Raw genomic sequence first — 19746 nt, 5'->3', positions numbered from 1 at the left:
CTGAGGAGTAGGTCCCCTGGTAAGTCCAAGGAGGCAGAGTAGCAAGGTATGCGGAGAGAAAATCCCATCTTCCGATACCTGGAGGAAAGCCCTTGCTAACTCGATTCATTATCGATTTCAGAGACCTTAAATATCCGGTGAGGATGACATCACCCCAGGGGGACGCCCCTGAGGTTCGCGCCACTGCTGGTGCTTGAGCCGGGGCTACGCTGCGCGCACGCCCTTAGACTGCTGGAAAACATGGTGGTATGCAGCATCCAGCCGATCTGGGGACACCGGATGGGAACGGCAAGAAGACGCCGCGGCAGCCAAACTTCCAACAGGCAAAGAGGGAGTCGCCAAAGAGGTAAGGTGGGCGTAGTGGAGACGTCGGGCAGCGACGGTCGCAACAGAGAGAGAGAGAGTACAAAAACGGATGTATTTTTTTAGTCAACTAAGTTCCATCTTGACAGAAGAGCCCTGAAAATTCTGGAAAAGGAGGAGAAAAAGTGAGCACAGCGCAAGGTATAGCCTCCTAGTTCTCTCGCTTAATTGAAAAATCTGGTTTTACTACTGTACAGATCATTCTCAAGAGCAAGACTGGTTGTATTCTATCAGTCATGGAAGCAGACTGTCCTAATGAGACAAAAGGAAAAACTAATTTTGAGCAGCAATAATTAAAAAACACTTACTTTTGCCTTAGCAGTCATTATTATTTTTTATTATGACTCACGGATATGATTTGCAAACTGGAGAGATCTGAGAAATCACAGCTCAAGGACAGCTGTCAGAATGCCCAGTTTCAAGTACTCAGTTTTTCATAATATTTTGATCCTTAACATCCAATTATGAACAGGTTGGCAGAATGATTTCTCTTGTCCATTATCCTTGTGATTGCTGTGATAGTTCTTTATTCATCCACAATCCATAAGTGAGAAAATGAAAGATCCAGATTTTATCCAAAAGGCTTCATGCAAATAAATGTTCAGAATCTAATTTTGTCAAGCTGGTTTAATCAGTCAGCCCTAGTTGGAAGAATATGCTAATGTGTAATTAAACTGCACTCACATCATGCCATATGGTACATCTGAAACATAAAACACTGTGCTCTATTATTTGAGAAGGGTCGTCTGAAATAGAAGAGCCCCTGGGAAAAGTAGTTTGTATAAACACCCACACACACATTTAAGCACACCATTATTTCCACACATCTGATATACCACTTGGGGAAATGGAGACTCAAAAGTCACACGGTAATTTTGATGCCTATGTACAGCATTGTGAATAATGGTTAAACAATCATGCATATACCCAGGTAAGTATCACCTCCAAGTTTTTTCTCTTCTTTTCCACTACCTTATTTTGCAAATTGTTTAACATTTTTGTTTTATATTCTTGATTCTGTTGTTTAGTATTGGGGATAAAATTTTGGGGGTTTTTTTCATTTTTCTTTTTTGAATTTGCAGTTTCCTTCTGCTCCTTGTACTTCCAGCTCAATTATAATTAGAACCAGAACTGGGTCTGGCACCATGAGCTTTCATTCATAACTACCCAGGGATTTTCCCCTATTTTATATTCACCCCTCCTGCTCAAAGTACTTCATTTGGTCATTGCAGTAATGGCCCTAGGACCAGGGACCATGTACCAGACCTCCTTTTGGAACCCTGCAATCATTGGCCTTGAATCCAGCCAATAGGTGTCATCCTTAAGGAATAGCCATGACTTCCTACCCCCAGGGGCTGTTAATTGTTGGTTAATATTTTTTGATCTTGTTGTACCCCACTTTGAGCAATTCTTGAAAAGTGAGTAATAGGAATGCTTAAATAAATAAATGTGTATATATATATATATATATATATATATATATATATATATATATATCATAGTCCCACAGTACTGGGGCATTACCATGAACTAAGGGGTAGATTTTAAAAGAAGCGCGATCAGCCTACTTTTGCTTGCGCATCAGACTCAAGCAAAAGTACGCTGGATTTTAGTAGATACGCGCGGAGCCGCGCGTATCCACTAAAATCCTGGATCGGCGCGCGCAAGGCTATCGATTTTGTATAGCCTGCGCGCGCCGAGCCGCGCTGCCTCCCCCCGTTCCCTCCAAGGCCGCGCCGAAATCGGAGCGGCCTCGGAGGGAACTTTCCTTTGCCCTCCCCTCACCTTCCCCTCCCTTCCCCTACCTAACCCACCCACCCGGCCCTATCTACACCCCCCCCTTACCTTTGTCGGGGGATTTACGCCTCCCGGAGGGAGACGTAAATCCCCGCGCGCCAGCGGGCCTGCTGCGCGCCGGGCCGCGACCTGGGGGCGGGTACGGAGGGCGCGGCCACGCCCCCGGGCCGTAGCCACGCCCCGTACCCGCCCCCAAAACGCTGCCGACACGCCCCCGGAACGCCGCGACGACCGGGCCCCCCCCCCGACACGCCCCCGACACGCCCCCCTCCGAGAACCCCGGGACTTACGTGAGTCCCGGGGCTCTGCGCGCGCCGGGAGGCCTATGTAAAATAGGCTTCCCAGCGCGCAGGGCCCTGCTCGCCTAAATCCGCCCGGTTTTGGGCGGATTTAGGCGAGCAGGGCTCTGAAAATCTACCCCTAATTGTCCATGAGAATAGTTAAGTGGTCATAGACAGTTATGTCACTAAATTTAATCTCTTTTATTTAACTTGATATACTTGTCTTATTACAAATAATTACAAGGCAGTTTACAATATTCAACTAAACTATAAAATAATTTACAGCATCCAATGTTAATCCTTGTAACCCCTCCCCACATCCCCCCACCATCATACCTCTCCTTCTGTACTCACACACAATAAAACAAAACATAATATTCATTCAACATCCCTCCTCTCAAAACTCACTCTCCACCAACTAAACCCACTAATATAAAATCAGACCAAACCCTCTTAAAACATCCAGCTTGTCACCAGTCACTTATAAGAAGTTCACATCTCACTACAGAACAACAAAACAGATCAGCATCAGTTTAATGCTTCCACAAACAGCTAGGCTTTTGTCAATTTACGGAATTTCAGATAATTAGACTCAAGCCTCACCTCTAATGGGAGACTATTCTATATAGATGGAACAATAAACCAAAATGCAGAATTACTGCTACTGCTCAATCATGCTTGTGATAGATATGGAGTATCAATAATTCCAAATCAGGTGATCATAATGACCTTGTAGAAACATATGAAGTCAATATTTGTCCTAAATTATAAGAACACTCCTGCGAATACATTTCAACACAAAGACAGGAGCTTGAATTTAATATTCTAGCCCACTGGGAACCATTGGTACTCTCGTAATAAAGGAGTAATATGATCTCTACTCTTAGGGGTAGATTTTCAGAGCCCTGCTCGCCTAAATCCGCCCAAAACCGGGCGGATTTAGGCGAGCAGGGCCCTGCGCGCCGGGAAGCCTATTTTACATAGGCCTCCCGGCGCGCGCAGAGCCCCGGGACTCGCGTAAGTCCCGGGGTTCTCGGAGGGGGGGCGTGTCGGGGGCGTGTCGGGGGGCGGGCCCGGTCGTCGCGGCGTTCCGGGGGCGTGTCGGCAGCGTTTTGGGGGCGGGTACGGGGCGTGGCTACGGCCCGGGGGCGTGGCCGCGCCCTCCGTACCCGCCCCCAGGTCGCGGCCCGGCGCGCAGCAGGCCCGCTGGCGCGCGGGGATTTACGTCTCCCTCCGGGAGGCGTAAATCCCCCGACAAAGGTAAGGGGGGGGTGTAGACAGGGCCGGGCGGGTGGGTTAGGTAGGGGAAGGGAGGGGAAGGTGAGGGGAGGGCAAAGGAAAGTTCCCTCCAAGGCCGCTCCGATTTCGGAGCGGCCTTGGAGGGAACGGGGGGAGGCAGCGCGGCTCGGCGCGCGCAGGCTATACAAAATCGATAGCCTTGCGCGCGCCGATCCAGGATTTTAGTGGATACGCGCGGCTCCGCGCGTATCTACTAAAATCCAGCGTACTTTTGCTTGAGTCTGATGCGCAAGCAAAAGTAGGCTGATCGCGCTTCTTTTAAAATCTACCCCTTAGCTTTTAACAAAGAGCAAGCAGCAGTATTTCGTATAACCTGATTTCTCTTCAGTTCAACTCCCCGGATGCCCTGAAAGAGCAAATTGCAATAATAAAATCTAATGTTCACCAGCACATGTATAATCAATTTGAGATCCTTCTTTTCTAGATAAAAAAATGCAACAGACTTAACAAAATAATAATTATTTATTTCTTTGGGCTCTTGGGCCTAAGAGAGAGAGAAGCAGAACTGCATTAGCTCTAAAAGAGAGATCCTGTGTTTTTTAATTAATTATTTTCTGGTCTGCAGAGCCTTCTACTGGAAGGAAAGGTAAACAGAAAGATTACTTGTCAGGAAAGAAAAGTAAACAAATAGTTTTCTCATGTTTATTGCTTTTGCATATGGAAAGGGAACAATTTGGAGCCACATTGCAGGGAGATTTGGACAGAACCAGAAGCATGTCTGTATAGTGAAACTAGTGAGGAAGAAAAATCTTTTTTGCTCAGAGAGCAAAGGAAATTATTTTGCAAAGAAAAGTTCTTAACCGTGGCAGATGTGGGTTACATTTTAACCCATTGGCTTAGCTCTTCTTGGAAAACATAACTATTGAAGAAAGGAAAGCAAAAAGAGAAATCTGGGAGCAAGAAAATTTAGATTAAAGTTATAGTTTACCAGCAGAGACAGAAATAGTCATCTGTAGTAGTTAAAAGTTTGAGTGAAGAAATGCTAAAATGGATTCTGTTTAATTGTAAACTTGGACACTATATACAAGGATTTGTTCAGTCAGAGGCTGGTATTAAAACCAGAAGCTGTAACCACTGACCAGGGATGTATTGGCTTATTGGGGCTTCAGGTATGCCCCGGTGGGCCAGTCAAGCCAGTCACTTGACTTATGGCGTCATTTGCTAGAGGCTTCTTGCAGCTTCTGTGGAGGCAGGAATGAGTGCTGCAGGAAAATAAGGGCTATGGCGGCAGTGGCAGAAGTGAGATGAGAGTCACAGTTGTGACAAGAGATGAATTCAGGACTGCGATGGCAGGCGGTGAATATTAGAGCCACATTGGCTGCAGGATGTTGAAAATGAAGGCCACGTTGGCAGGAGGAGTGGAGAGATGAGGGCCATGTCGGCGGGAGAAATGGAGAGATGAGGGTAACATCAGTGCAGCAGTGGGAAGATGAGGACTGCAGCAGGAGTGTAAGGAGGTGATAATGCCCTTGTACAGGTCCTTGGTGAGGCCTCACTTCGAGCATTGTGTTCATTTCTGGAGTCCATATCTCAAGAGGGACAAAGTCAGGTTAGAGGTGGTCAAGAGAAGCGTGACCAAAATCATGTGGGGTCTGTATGAGAAGATCTATGAGGAAAGGCTGAAGGAGCTGAATATTTATACCCAGGAAGAGAGGAGATGCAGGAGAGATATGATACATATCTTCAGATATCTGAAAGGTTTTAATGATACACATTCGACAAACCTTTTCTGTTGGAAAGAAATCAGTAGAATTAGGGGTCATGAAATGAAACTCCAAGGAGAATGGCTCTGAACTAACGTCAGGAAATATTTATTCAGGGAGACAGTAGTAGATCCCTGGAATGCTCTTCTAGAGGAGGTGGTGAAGATGAAAACAGTGAAAAAATTCAAAGGAACATGGGATAAACATTATGGATCCGTAAAGGCTCGAGGATGGAAATGAAGAAAAGAATGCATGGGGATAACTTGCTGGTGTGGCAGTAATACCCTTAACCAATAATCCTTCATAGCTTGATGCAACACCATCATGGCACTCACCTTCAATGGCAGGGGAGAAAGGAAAATTTGGATTTGAACAGCAACCAACGAGGGCCCCAACTTTTACGGTCTGGGGAAACAAACAAGTATAGAGATAACTTGCTGATGTGGTGGTTACTATCCTTAACGAGTAGGCCTGATACTTTGATGCAACTCCAACATTGCTTTCTGCTTCAAAGGCAAGGTGTAATGGGGAATTGGATTCAAACAGTAACCAACGAGGGCCCTGACCTTTACGACTGGGAAACTGATAAGCATTGAGGTAACCTACACAGCACCATTTGTCCTTTTCTACTGTCATTTCTATGTTTCTATGTTTCAATGTAAAGACGCAGCCAGTTGAGGTGGCGGTGACAGTGGGAAGATTAGGGGAAAGGAGGAAGGCTGACAGCAAGAGCTAGAATTTGCAGAACTGAGTCTGCTGGATTAGGGGGTGGGGGAGAGGAAGTGTGTTTTAAACTACCATGGTTGAGGGATGGGAAGGGTGAGAATTAGAATAAGACTGTTGGAGGCAAAATGATTGGGAGGGGCTGAGTGAAAAGTGAGACTGCTAGGGAGATGAGTTGGAGGGAGAATGAGATTGGTGGGGAGGGAGATAGGGGTAGGATGAAGGTGGAGGGAGAATGAGGCAGATGGAGAGGGGTGGAATGGGGTGGAGGGAGAATGAGAATGGTGGAATCGGAGTGGAGAGAAAATGAGACTAGTGGAGCAGGGAGAATGAGACTGGTAGAATGGGATGGATAGAGAAAGAGACTGTGGAAAGGGGATGGAATGGGATGGAGGGAGCATGAGACTGGTGGAGAGGGGTGGAGGGAGAGAGACTGCTGTGGAGATATATGGAGTAGGGGTAGAGTGAGTGTAGTGGGTGGAGAGTGAAACTGTTAGGGAGGGAGATGGGATAGAGTAGGAGTGGGTGAAGAGCATGGGAAGAGTGAAACTACTGGGTAGGGAGAAGGGGTGGGTGGAGAGAGAGAATGCTGGGGTGGAGAGAGGGTGGGGAGAGTGAGACTGATAGGGATGCAGGGATGGGGAGAGGGAGAGGGAGACTGATGGGGAGGAGATGGGTTGAGTGGAGCGTGTGTAGGATGGGAATGGGGGGAGCAAGACTGCTGGGGAAGAAGATGAATAGGGAGGGAGGACACAGCTGGGGATGCCCAGTGGAAGGACTACGTAACAGCCTAGAGTGCTACAGTCTGTGAAGCAGCAATGACATGTCCTCCTCCCCTCTTGCGCTGGCAGGAAGAAGGTATCATCGCTGCGCGCCAGAAGGAGCAAGAGGCAGTAAGGATAGCCCATGTGCCGAGAGTAGGAAACAGTAGCAATAGCACAAGGGCCTGAAAGAGCATGAAGCAGCAGGGTCGGCTTGCAGGGCTTTGAGTAGCCAGAAGTAGCAGGGTTGGCTTGTATGCTGCGAGTAGAAAGCAGCAGCATTGGCCCTCGGAGCTAGAAGGAGCAGGAGGCAGCAACACTGGTGTTGACTTGTGCGCCAGAAGGAAGAAGAGCAGGAGGTAGATCAGCATTGGCCCCATGGCTGAAAAAAAGAGAGGAATCCTGAGGGTCATGGGGATTGTAGGAGGAGGCTGCTGCTGTCCCTTGCTTGTGCTTCCAGAGGGAGACTGAGCATGTGTGTTTAAGCATGTGCATTGCAACAAGATTGAGCATGTATTCCTGAGCATCTTTGTGAGAGAGAGGAGAAAGTTTGTGTGCAACAACTTGTTCTCCTCTTACTAATCCACTACAATCTCAGGGGATCAAAAGTTCTCAGGTATGGAGATGGATTTTTTAATCCTTAGTTTTAATTATTAGGTGTTTTTTGATGTGCTGTTTTGGAATATTTTATTGGTGTTTGGAAAATTTCTAAAAAATATATGACTTTTTACATAATAGAGTGTTGTTCTATTTGTCAGCTGTTTTGAAATTTTGTTTTTATTAGTGTGGTTTTACTATTATTGATAGTTTTATAATTCTTGATGATGTTTCTGTTTTTCCATTGTTTCTTTGCATATGGCGTCTGGCTTGCAGTTCCAGTTCAGTTTTTGTCTGCATGTTTGTATTTATACTTTATGGTCTATTTATTTTGTATTAGGCAAGGGTCTGTCTGTGTTCTGTATGTGTGACTAAGGTGAGGTATTCTGCATTGCAGTGTAGTTTCTGTGTAGCGATCTATTCTGTTTTCCTAATAAAAGGTGTATTAGTGTTTTAGGGCCTGCTGTAATATTTGCAGTGTTGCCTTTCCACAGGTATAATTGTTACTGTTTGAGTGCTGGTAATTAGTATTGTTTTATTATTTATTTATTTCTTTGTGTATTTATTTATTATTTTATTTAGATTTATATTCCACTTTTCACACTTTTTTCAGCACTCAAGAGTGGATTACATTCAGGTATTGTAGGTATTTCCCTATCCCCAGAGGGTTTACAATCTAAGGGGGTCATTTATCAAAGTGCTATATGGCGTTTTCGCATGCATTAAGGCATGCGTGTGATGCAAATGAGAAAAAGGGGAGGATACTGGGGCAGGATTTTTGGCCAAGTGGGCTGTGCTTACAGTTTTGCAAAACTATATTGCATGGCTTTAACTACACCTTTTTCATTTGCGTAAAGCTGGTTGATAGAGCTTTATTGCACATTGTGATGTTTTTGCAAATGCCGTTTTTAAGCTCCTGGAGAGCCAGCCTAGCTATCAGGGCCACTAAAAGAGAGAGAGAGAGAGAGAGAGAGCACAAGCCTAGCTGTAATACTCTCACACTAGATAGGGATTTATATCTCTATGGGAGGCCCACCTAGTAACTTGAGGTGAGGTTTAGGTATGTGTAGGGGTTAGGGGCCACTTTGACATTCAAAGTTACCTAGGTAGAGAGTCCAACAAGCTAGGTTGAGAGAAGATTGCACAAATCTCATCTTTGGGTGAGTTTCCTCACTCCAAAGGTCATCAAATCTTCACAAGAGAGCACTGTTCCGTTTGTACGTCTCACTTTGAATGTCAAAGTGGACCCTAACCCCTACACTAATACCTAAACCTCACCTCGAGAAACCCTGGTCTCCTGGTTCATAGTCCACTGTTCTAACCACTAGGCTACTCTTGGTTTGAGAGGTTTACTCTATTGTGATTGTAATTCAGTTTACTCGTGGCTTTCTGAGGGCCAAGCCCATACCCGCATGTATTAGAATAGGCCTAATATCATATGGGGTCCATGTGTCTTTTTTGTTTTTATGCAGTTTTCTGGTTGGCACCATAGAAATGCATGTAAATATAATATATATATTGGAAGTAATTTGTTCTTTTTCATATAAAATCTGTTATTATAAATGCATAATGTTTTAATTGTGTGGGAAGAGGGCAGCTGTAAGGTATGCCTAGGGTGCCTAATTTCCTTGCACTTGCCCTGGAGATGGTTGACTCCTGGGGAGGGAGATGAATGGGGTGGGAGGAGAGTTTTCAAGAAAAGAAATATTTGTAAAACAAATTCCATAATAATGCTAACAGTATAATAAAATTACAAGTTTAAGAAAGGACAGTAGCAATTCCCAAGTTTTGGTGCTGGTCCATATTGCACCTAGTTAGATTACATTTCTGGCCATATTTTGTTATAACTGTAGAACTGTAGTTTCTCCAGGTTTTTTTTTTTTTGTTTAGTAGAGGATGGGTGTAGTTTTGGAATAAAGATGATACTGTATTAGATACCATTCTTCTGATGTTTTTACATATTTTTCGCTTATACTCATATTATTCTTATAAACTACACTGGGTTTCCTTTGGATTGAGGAAGGCATTATATAAAAGTGAACGTTATGGTCTTTCCAAATATTTTCCTGCTTATTCTTTTGTGGGAAGCATTTCAATTTTTTCTGTTAAGCTTGGGAAATGTGTACTCTGATATCTTTTGTATTTTGCACAGTACAGGAGGAAATGCATTTCATTTTTTGCTAGTGTTGGACAGTAGACAGTGTAGCTTTTTGGTGTTTCCAGTTCAATTTTTGTCTGAGTATTTCTATTTCTAATTTTTGGTCTCTTATTCTGTATTTGATGAGGGTCTATCTTATTTTGCATGTGTGACCATGTTTAGGTATTTGTAGCAGCCCAGGTTATTCTCTTTTCCAGTCTGCAATTTCCATTCCCAGTAAAGGTCTAGGACATTGGTTCTCAACATTTCATGACTACTATATCCCTTTAAAGAATTTTGGATATCTTGTGTGTCCCTAGGGTCATAGATTCTAAAATTCACAGGAATTACTATAGCCCCAAGCAAAAATGTATAACAAGACATTTGTCATGAAAAGAAAGTTGAAGGATATGTGCTAGATTATGATAAATAATTTTTCAACACTCACAAAAAGGTTTCCATAATCAAATGTACCACTTTTTTATAACATCTTCCTTCTCTCAAGCAATACTATAGCATTTATCAGGATTTTGTACAAGGACCTTCATAACATCCTTGCTTTTGGTCACAAACATTTAACCTTTATGGCATTTGGGTCATTATTATCTTCACTGTATGTTATTTGTAGAATATGTAGCAATCAGTGGCTTGAAGCAGAAGCATGAGTTTCACATTGATATGCCCCTGAAGCAGAAATCCAAAACATATCATGTTGGGCATTAATACAGAAGAGAAGGGAATTAGCTTTTTCATTAATTTTATCTGCATTTTTTTTTGAAAAGTAACTTTTAAAATTGCTGGACCTATGATTATATATGACCTTAATAAATATATATATAATCCTGGATTCCTGGCCTGCTGTTGCCAATCAGTTCTTGAGCCAGTTACTAAGCAATGAAGCAACAAGACTACCATTCAGTGGCTCAGACACACACACTTTCTCAGAAGAACACTCAAGGGTAAAAATTAACCTATATAGCAGTCTTCCATATAAAAATGATACTTGGTTCCACTAATCATTCATTATAGCTTCCAAAGGGTTTTAAAACCCTGTGGGATGATATGAAAAATTATTTATTTACCCAATATGCAGAGTCAAAAAGAAACTGGAGTGCCACAGTTCACAGTATAACCAAATAGCACTCACAACTCAAATTTCAATAATCGCTTTAAAATATAATATATTGTGCAAGCAGTTTAAGCTAGAATGTGCAATCCACAGTATATAAAATAATAGTAATTGGTGGTAGGACCATTCATAGTACCCATTCTCTGCTTTAGTGCAGTGGTTCTCAACCTTTTCCCCATTGTGACACACCTAGCAGATAACACTCACAAGTGTGACGCACTGCTCATTACAATCCATGGCGAAAATAAAAATTAAAAGCCCTGTGTTAATTTTATTGTTAAGAATGACACAAGGGAAAGATAAGTACTCTGTCTGAACAGAAATTACATAAATAGCAAACCATACCAAAACAGCACCAACTTCCAGCATTCAAACAGTAACCATCTTACCTAAGAAAAGGCAATACTGAAAATATTACACCAGGCCTTAAAACACCAATACACCACCTATTAGGAAAACAAACCAAGCCAGGCTGCGATAGAGCCCTACACAGAAACTACACGCCAGCAGAAATACCTCACCTCAGACACATGTACAGACCCTCACCTAACAAAGAATAAAGAGACCATAACGCATAAATAGAAACATGCAGATAAGAACTGAACTGGAAACTGCAACAAGCCAGAGCCTCTGTATGCAGTGTAACAAAGGAAAAAGAAAAACATCACCAGTCCTCATAAAACAAATCAAGAAATTTCTGATCTATTAGTTACAATTTGTAACCTTTCATTAAAATCATCCATTGTACCTGAAAATTGGAGGGTGGCCACTGGCCAATGTAACCCCAATATTTAAAAAAGGCTCCAGGGGCGATCCGGGTAACTATAGACCAGTGAGCCTGACTTCAGTGCCGGGAAAAATAGTAGAAACTATTCTCAAGATCAAAATCATAGAGCATATAGAAAGACATGTTTAATGGAACACAGTCAACATGGATTTACCTATAGGAAGTCTTGCCTAACAAATCTGTTTCATTTTTTTGAAGGGTTAATAAACATGTGGATAAAGGTGAACCGGTAGATGTAGTGTATTTGGATTTTCAGAAGGCGTTTGACAAACTTCGTCATGAGAGGCTTCTACGAAAACTAAAAAGTCATGGGAAAGGAGGCGATGTCCTTTCGTGGATTACAAACTGGTTAAAAGACAGGAAACAGAGAGTAGGATTAAATGGTCAATTTTCTCAGTGGAAAAGGGTAAACAGTGGAGTTCCTCAGGGATCTGTACTTGGACCGGTGCTTTTCAATATATATATAAATGATTTGGAAAGTAATAGACGAGTGAGGTTATCAAATTTGCGGATGATACAAAATTATTCAGAGTAGTTAAATCACAAGCGGACTTTGATACATTACAGGAGGACCTTGCAAGACTGGAAGATTGGGCATCCAAATGGTAGATGAAATTTAATGTGGACAAGTGCAAGGTGTTGCATATACGGAAAAATAACCCTTGCTGTAGTTACACGATGTTAGGTTCCATATTAGGCGCTACCACTCAGGAAAAAGATCTAGGCATCATAGTGGATAATACTTTAAAATCATCGGCTCAGTTTGCTGCAGCAGTCAGAAAAGCAAACAGAATGTTAGGAATTATTAGGAAGGGAATGGTTAATAAAACAGAAAATGTAATAATGCCTCTATCGCTCCATGGTGAGACCGCACCTTGAATACTGTGTACAATTCTGGTCACCGCATCTCAAAAAAGATATAGTTGCGATGGAGAAGGTACAGAGAAGGACAACCAAAATGATAAAGGGGATAGAACAGCTCCTCTATGAGGAAAGGCTGAAGAGGTTAGGGCTGTTCAGCTTGGAGAAGAGACTGCTGAGGAGGGATATGATAGAGGTCTTTAAGATCATGAAAGGTCTTGAACGAGTAGATGTGACTCTGTTATTTACACTTTCAAATAATAGAAGGACTAGGGGACATTCCATGAAGTTAGCAAGTAGCACATTTAAGACTAATCGGAGAAAATTCTTTTTCACTCAACACACAATAAAGCTCTGGAATTTGTTGCCAGAGGAGTGGTTAGTGCAGTTAGTGTAACTGGTTTCAAAAAAGCTTTGGATAAGTTCTTGGAGGAGAAGTCCATTAACGGCTTTTAATCAAGTTTACTTAGGGAATAGCCACTGCTATTAATTGCATCAGTACTATGGGATCTTCTTAGTGTTTGGGTAATTGCCAGGTTCTTGTGGCCTGGTTTGGCCTCATTGGAAATAGGAAGCTGGGCTTGATGGACCCTTGGTCTGACCCAGCATGGCAATTTCTTATGTTCCTATGTTGTGATGGCCAGTCTGAACGATGGTATATAAGAGCTTAATAAATAAATAAATAAATAAAATCACACACTTATATACATGCTTTCTCTCTTTCTCTCACTTACACACTTTGGCTCTCATTCACACACTTACACAGATGCTCTCCCTCTTTCTCTCACACACAGCTCTCAGTCACATACTCACAAGCTCTCTCACCTACATAGGCTCTCAGTCACACACAGACACACATGCTTTCTCTCTTACTTATACACACAGGCTCTTAATCTATACATATGTATGCTCTCTCACTTCCATGCACAGTGTTGTGTCCATCGGTTCCCGATGCCCTCTCTCTGCCCTCCTTACCTCTTTGGTGCCTCCCTCTTCGTCCATGGGAAGATGGCTGCCGTGGCGTCCTTCTGCTGAGGTCCTCCGGCGTCCCCGGATCAGTTAGACGCTGCAACCCGCCATGTTTCCTGGAGGCCTAGGAGCGTGCGCGTGACGTGGCCCCAACTGAAGTACCGGCGATGGCGCGAACCTCAGGGGCATCCCCCGAAGATAACGTCACCCGCAACGGATATATAAGGTCTTAGAATTTGCTAACAGATTGAGTTAGCAAGGATATGGGTACGGGTTACTCTACCTAAGCTACTCTGCCTCCTCGGACTTACCAGGGGTACCCGCTCCTCGGGGGCCTTGCTCTCTCCTTTGTTTTTCAGGTGACAGTCTGGAACCGGTACTCGCTCCTCGAAGGCCCTCGTTCCCAGACTTGCTCCGTATTCTCTTCTGCCTGGAAGTCATCACTGCCAACTACATCAGTGAGTTACCATCGCTCTCTCAGAGCTTTCCCTGGAACCAGGTACTCGCTCCTCGAGGGCCTATACATTCCAGCTCCTGGGCTTCAAGGCGACATTGTGTGAGTTTTACCATCAGGTTCGGTACATGAATTCTGCATACCCTGCCTACTCACTATATTTCAGTTTCTCTACAGCTCAGCATCCAAGGATCGCTGTTCCAGTACTGAGGGACTACAGCCCAGCTGGGCATTCCAGCTCACTACTGCCACCTCTGGTGGTTCAGTATACTGTCTAATAAAAGAACTAGTGTGTGTCTGTCTCCTAACTCTGAGCCTGACCGGTGGTCCCTCTCGGGATCTTCCCCCGGGGGCGTGGTCATCTGCCACCGGTCCAAGGATCCACCTACAACTCTCCTAAATAATAACAGATTGCTAACTCCTAACGCACAGGCTCTCAATCACACACTTACATACATGCTGTGTCTCTCACACACAAAGGATGTCAATCACACCAGACACACACACAAGCTCTCTATCACACACACACACATGCTGTTTCTCACACATAGGCTCTCAGTCACCCAGTTACACAGATGCTCTCTCTCTCTCTCACACACACACTTCACAGGCTCTCAGTCACACACTTTCATACATGCTGGCTCAAACACAAATGCTCGCTTACTCACTGACTCACTCACTCTCCCCCACCGAAGAACAACTGGTGGCAGCAGAAGCAGCCTCCTCTTCTCCCAACCCTCGTGGCCTTGAGAAAGGAGTCCCATCAGCCATGGGGGCTGACATTGTTCCTCTTTTTGCTCCAGCCCGATGCTGCCCGCAGTTGTAAATTACCATGGTCTCTTCTTCCCACACACGCGGCAGCTGCACACTACTTCCTCTTACGGGCTGCAGGGGTGGGAAGAAGAGACTATGCTGCTAGTGCCGCTGACTTCAGCTATTCTGCCACATTCCACCTGGACTATCAACATTTCAAGCTCGGGCGAAAGAAGAGTTTGCATCTCGCTGGAGTAAAGGGGAGCAGCTGGACCAGTGGGGAACCGGGAAGTGTGGCTTGTGTGTGGTGACACACTGATGTGTTGCGACATATCAGTTGAGAACCATTGCTTTAGTGGTTATGCCTCAGGTTAATTATAATCATTATGATCTTTTCTACCCCTCCATACCCGATTTTTTTTTATTGTAAATTTTCAGAAGTGTGTAAGTAAAACTGAGAGCGCAGTATTCTCCTTTAGTTCTAATTCCTTATTAGTGCTTTTTCACAAATCTTCACTTTATGTGAATGCAATGCCAGCCCGACATAGCGCTATGTTTCGTTCATGGCTGCTTCAGGGACATCCAGGCCAAAACTGATACTGCTTTCTTGATGCTTTTAACCTCCCAGAGTCCAGGCCTTGGAGCAGCTGTGAAGATGTTCTCTTCTTTCTTTCTTCTTTCTTCTTCAACCGACACCATTTGCTGGGGTCACACTGCATTCACCCGAGTGGACAGCACTATTTTTATGTACGCACTGAAGAAGTTGAAGAAGAAAAGAAGGAAGAGGACACCTTCGGAGCTGCTCTAAAGCCTGGGGTCTGGGTCTGGGCCTGACCCTAGGCTGAGGCCCAGGTGTTGGGACCTGGCATCCGGACTGGGCTTGGGTCTGGGTCTAGACCACAGCACTGGGACCCAGCCTCTTGTCTGGGCCATGGCATAAGGCCTGGGCTCGAGCTCCAGCCCAGGCCCTGGCATTGGGACCAGGCTTCTGAGGCCCAGGCTTCTGAGGCCCAGGCTTCAGCCTAGGCCAAGGCATAAGGGGGGTTTTGAAAACTGCCTGTGTCTCACACCTAAGACACGCTGTGCCACTTTTCTGGATGAGTAGATATCTGCCTGTAGTATACATCTCTCCCTAATCCCCTGACCCTGGCCCCTGATGCTCTTCCATCTAGTACCTCATTGTACTGGTATTTGGGAGTGTGCATGGTTCAAAGAGCTTCAGCTGGCAGGGAGGTTTTGGGTTTTTTTTTGGGGGGGTTAGAGGCTATCCACTGAATATGAGGATACAGGGATTGCAGAAAGGGGGAATGCCAAAGCCACCCTAATGCCATCAGCTTTTTGGTTCTACAAATAAATACGTTGGGGGAGGGGTGAGTGCCAGCATGTTGATTATATCTGGGGCAGGGGGGCATGAATTGTGCCAGCACCCCTATAAGAAATTCCCTTTTTCGAGACAGTGGCCTACTTACCTTCTTCAAGATAGAAAATATCCTGGTAACTCAACATAGAGACTGTCACACAAGGCCGCATCATTTGAGGTTTATTCTGCCCTATGTATACTCTGGCAGGTTTGGCCTACAAATAATCTGCCATATGTAGCTTGATATGTTTTGTGTGTATACATAGAAGTGGTGGCACATTTCTCAAGTTGATTATAGGAGACAGGTTTTGCTATAAACTTTCACTGCATCGCTTGTCTACTACCCAACCTTAGGATTATGTACCTCTGTCTACTTGCTAGCTGCTGGAACACCATGTTAGCTGCTGTCTGGCAACTGAGGAGGAGTCAGGGAGGTGTGCAGTCTCAAGATTGCCCACTGGCCAGGAGCACATAGTGATGAGGCCTGCTGATGCTTGGGACCAGGTGGCCTTCAGCAGCCTGGCTCTCACCCCTGCACTGCCCAGGGTTGGAGATCTGTACATTCCTCTTTGTTAAGGATAATCTCTATTCCCAAGCAATAGCTGGTCTCATCACTGTGTGTTCCTGGCCAGTCGGCAATTTTGAGACTGCACACCTCCCTGACTCCTCTTCAGTTGTCAGACAGCAGCTGTCATGGTGTTCCAGCAGCCTGCAAGTAGATGGCATCTTTGCTAAAGTATCTGACCTAAAAAGCCTTTTGTATTAAGTACCTTTTAAGTGGAGTGAGGACACAAGTAAGGGGCTCCTAAGTAATCTCTTGTGGGGTGCTTAGTTTCACTTCACCTACTACCACACAAGAGATACATGTAGACTATTTTTTCTCTAGGCCTGGAATTTGCAGCTGCACATTTCTGCTCCTTAGAGATTAACAAGACCAAGTGCTTTCTGTACTTTGCAAGTCAGCTCCTAACTAAAGACTTATCTAAGACAGCATTCAGTGCTCGACCCAGAGAGAAGGCCCATTATTTGGTCAGAGGTGAGATATCTTCACAATGGAAGAGGCCAATGGTCTGTTATAGCTTCACTATGACATTAGCATAGCTATATAACCTATTGGTCATCAACAGCTTGAAGACATTGCTACCTCACCTCTAGCTAAGCATTTCTACATATATTCCACTGACAGTGTATGAAGGTGAACACTAGCTAGCTAGTGACCATCTCACATACATGCCCATATACCTAAGCATTTTCTAAGAGTATGCTCTCTGGAGAAGGCAACACAAGTCACTTGTGAAGCTCCATAGTAAGGAGTATCTGGTGTAGCTCTTGCTGTCTTCCTTGGGAGCATACAAAGAGCTTTCACTTGTATGGCCTATGCCATATGGATTTGTATGCAAGAAATGTGCCAGGTTTGAATGGCCAATAGCACTCTAGTATGCAAGGTCATATGGTTCCCAAACATTTTACCTAGTGAACCCTAAAGACAAAAACCACACAATGAAAAGACATAACCAGAAAGTGCTTTTTCAAAACCTGTGACCACTTTATTACACAACAAATGTCGTCAACAAATTCAAAGCAAGTCAATGTCTTTAGTAATCACATTCTGCAAGGACAAGATATCAAAGAGCAAATGACATTGTAACTGAAATTACCAGCATGTTGAGTGTAGACCTGTACATTCATTGTTACAATGGCATCATAACATATACAGTATTAGCATTTTATCCTTTAGCACAATCATGATTACAGCAAATAACAAAGAAAGCGGACGTAGCAACCCAATAGCTACAGTACTGCTCTAATGTTAGAGCTCATAGCAGTATAACTATGTGATGGCAAGAGGAAGGCCCAGACAGTCCATGTTGAAAGAGTGCACTTGGGGGGGGGGGGGGGGGGGAAGGGGGAAACCTAAGGGCCAAGGCAGCAGAATTTAAGAAGAAAGCAGCAGGACCAGGACCGAAGAGCACAGCATTGCAGATAAGGACCAGGAGATGACACAGCAGCATGGGGGCAGCAGCACCATGAGATGAGATGAGACACCAGCATGGAAGCAGCAGCATCATGAGATGGGATGAAACAGAAGCAGTAAGAGCAGGAGATATGATGAGAAGAGAGAGCAGCAGGACCATGACTGGAGACATCAAGGAGGCTAGAGTACAGGCAGAGCATAGAGGAGGGCAATATAAGTAGGCAGTAGGCCAACATAGCAGACAGTAGACCTTCCCCACCAGCAAACCAGCACAGGAACTCTGTAGTCAGGATGGGGCCAGCAGGCTTCTTCTATCTAGCCAGCACAAGAACTCTGAGAATGGGCCCAGCAATCTTCTTCCATTTAGCCAGCACAGGAACTCTGTACAGAGGCCCTGCCATGCTTGTTTCCACAAGTCTTGTAAGCTGGGTATATATATGGTACCACTACAGCGGCTTCATGGCCCTTTTCCATGGCATGGCTTTCCAGTTGGCAATGGCTCTTTGGAGAGCTTACCCCTGGGTCATCTCTCTGGGCATGGACTGTTGCATGTCATGGAGTTCTGGGATGCTGGGGAAGGCACAGGTGGAGCCTCGGGCATTCATTGGAGAATTTGTGTTAACACACACTGGTCATGTTATTGATGGATGATGACACAATGGCAATTTATTTATTTATTTATTTTCTTAATTTTCTATACCGATGTTGGTATATACCTTCACACCGGTTTACAGTATTTCTTTAAAATAAAATGAAACATAAAATACAATTTTTCATAATAGGACAAAATACAATAAAATTTAAACCAATTATAAAAACTCCTATCATATAAATATTTAAAATAAAATAAAATTACATAACAAATTAAAATACTCAAATGTAAAAACAAAAGTCTTTAACCTAAAGTAATAAAAATAAAGTAACAAATTATTAACTGGTTTGAAATGCTTGTACATACAACCAAGTTGCATATGGGCTGTTGTCTGATTGTGCAGGGCCTGGGTCTGTGTGTTGAGAGCCCTCCTCAAGCGCACTAGCTCTGTCCGTATGCAGTGGAGGTGTACACCATGCCTCCTTTCCAGACTGTCCAGCTGCTCATGCACAAAGGGCTCTGTTGGTGCTGTTGCTGACTTGGTGTGAGAGGAGCTGCAGTTTGGGCTTGCAAATGTGGCATGATGGGGCTGGTGGGCTGCTCCTGCTATGTGCCTGCTGCCTCCTGCTGGCAATATGGCATGCTGGAGGTGGGTTGTGATGGCTCATCTGCCTCCCACTGCAGGTTGGGGGCTTCCATGAAGCCTGATATGTTGAGGCTTACATTCAGAGGGCTTGCCGAGCCGAGGGGTGCCAGATCCTGCAGCTGTTCATCTTCAGGCAGCTGCTGTTGCTCCTCTTCCTCTTTGCAGACCTGTGTTGCTGCATCCAGTTGTAAGGGGGCATATAAAATTGGGGCTGCGCTGCTGGTCCCTGGGGTGGTGCTGCTGGTCCCTGGAGCTTGACGGCTGGGACCGGTGGATTCCCAGGCAAAAGCTGTGGAAACAAAGAATAATGCACACCGAAATTGCAGAGTAAACAGCACACTCATGCAGATTAATAAGAGATACTAAAGGATTTGTGGCACTAGAGAGTAGAGATGTGATTTGGCAGAATGTTTCGGTTTGGCCTTCATTATCGGCCCGCTGCGGGAAATTTCGTTTTCCTGCAATTCGGGCCGATTTTATTTCGTCTGACCCTGAACTGATGCACGAACCCCCGGCCCTTCAAATGTAAAAAAAACCCCAAAAACAACCCCAAACCCAT

Source organism: Rhinatrema bivittatum, chromosome 2 (genome assembly GCF_901001135.1).
Source record: "Rhinatrema bivittatum chromosome 2, aRhiBiv1.1, whole genome shotgun sequence".
Lineage (NCBI taxonomy): Eukaryota > Metazoa > Chordata > Amphibia > Gymnophiona > Rhinatrematidae > Rhinatrema > Rhinatrema bivittatum.
Note: the sequence above shows the minus strand (reverse complement) of the source record.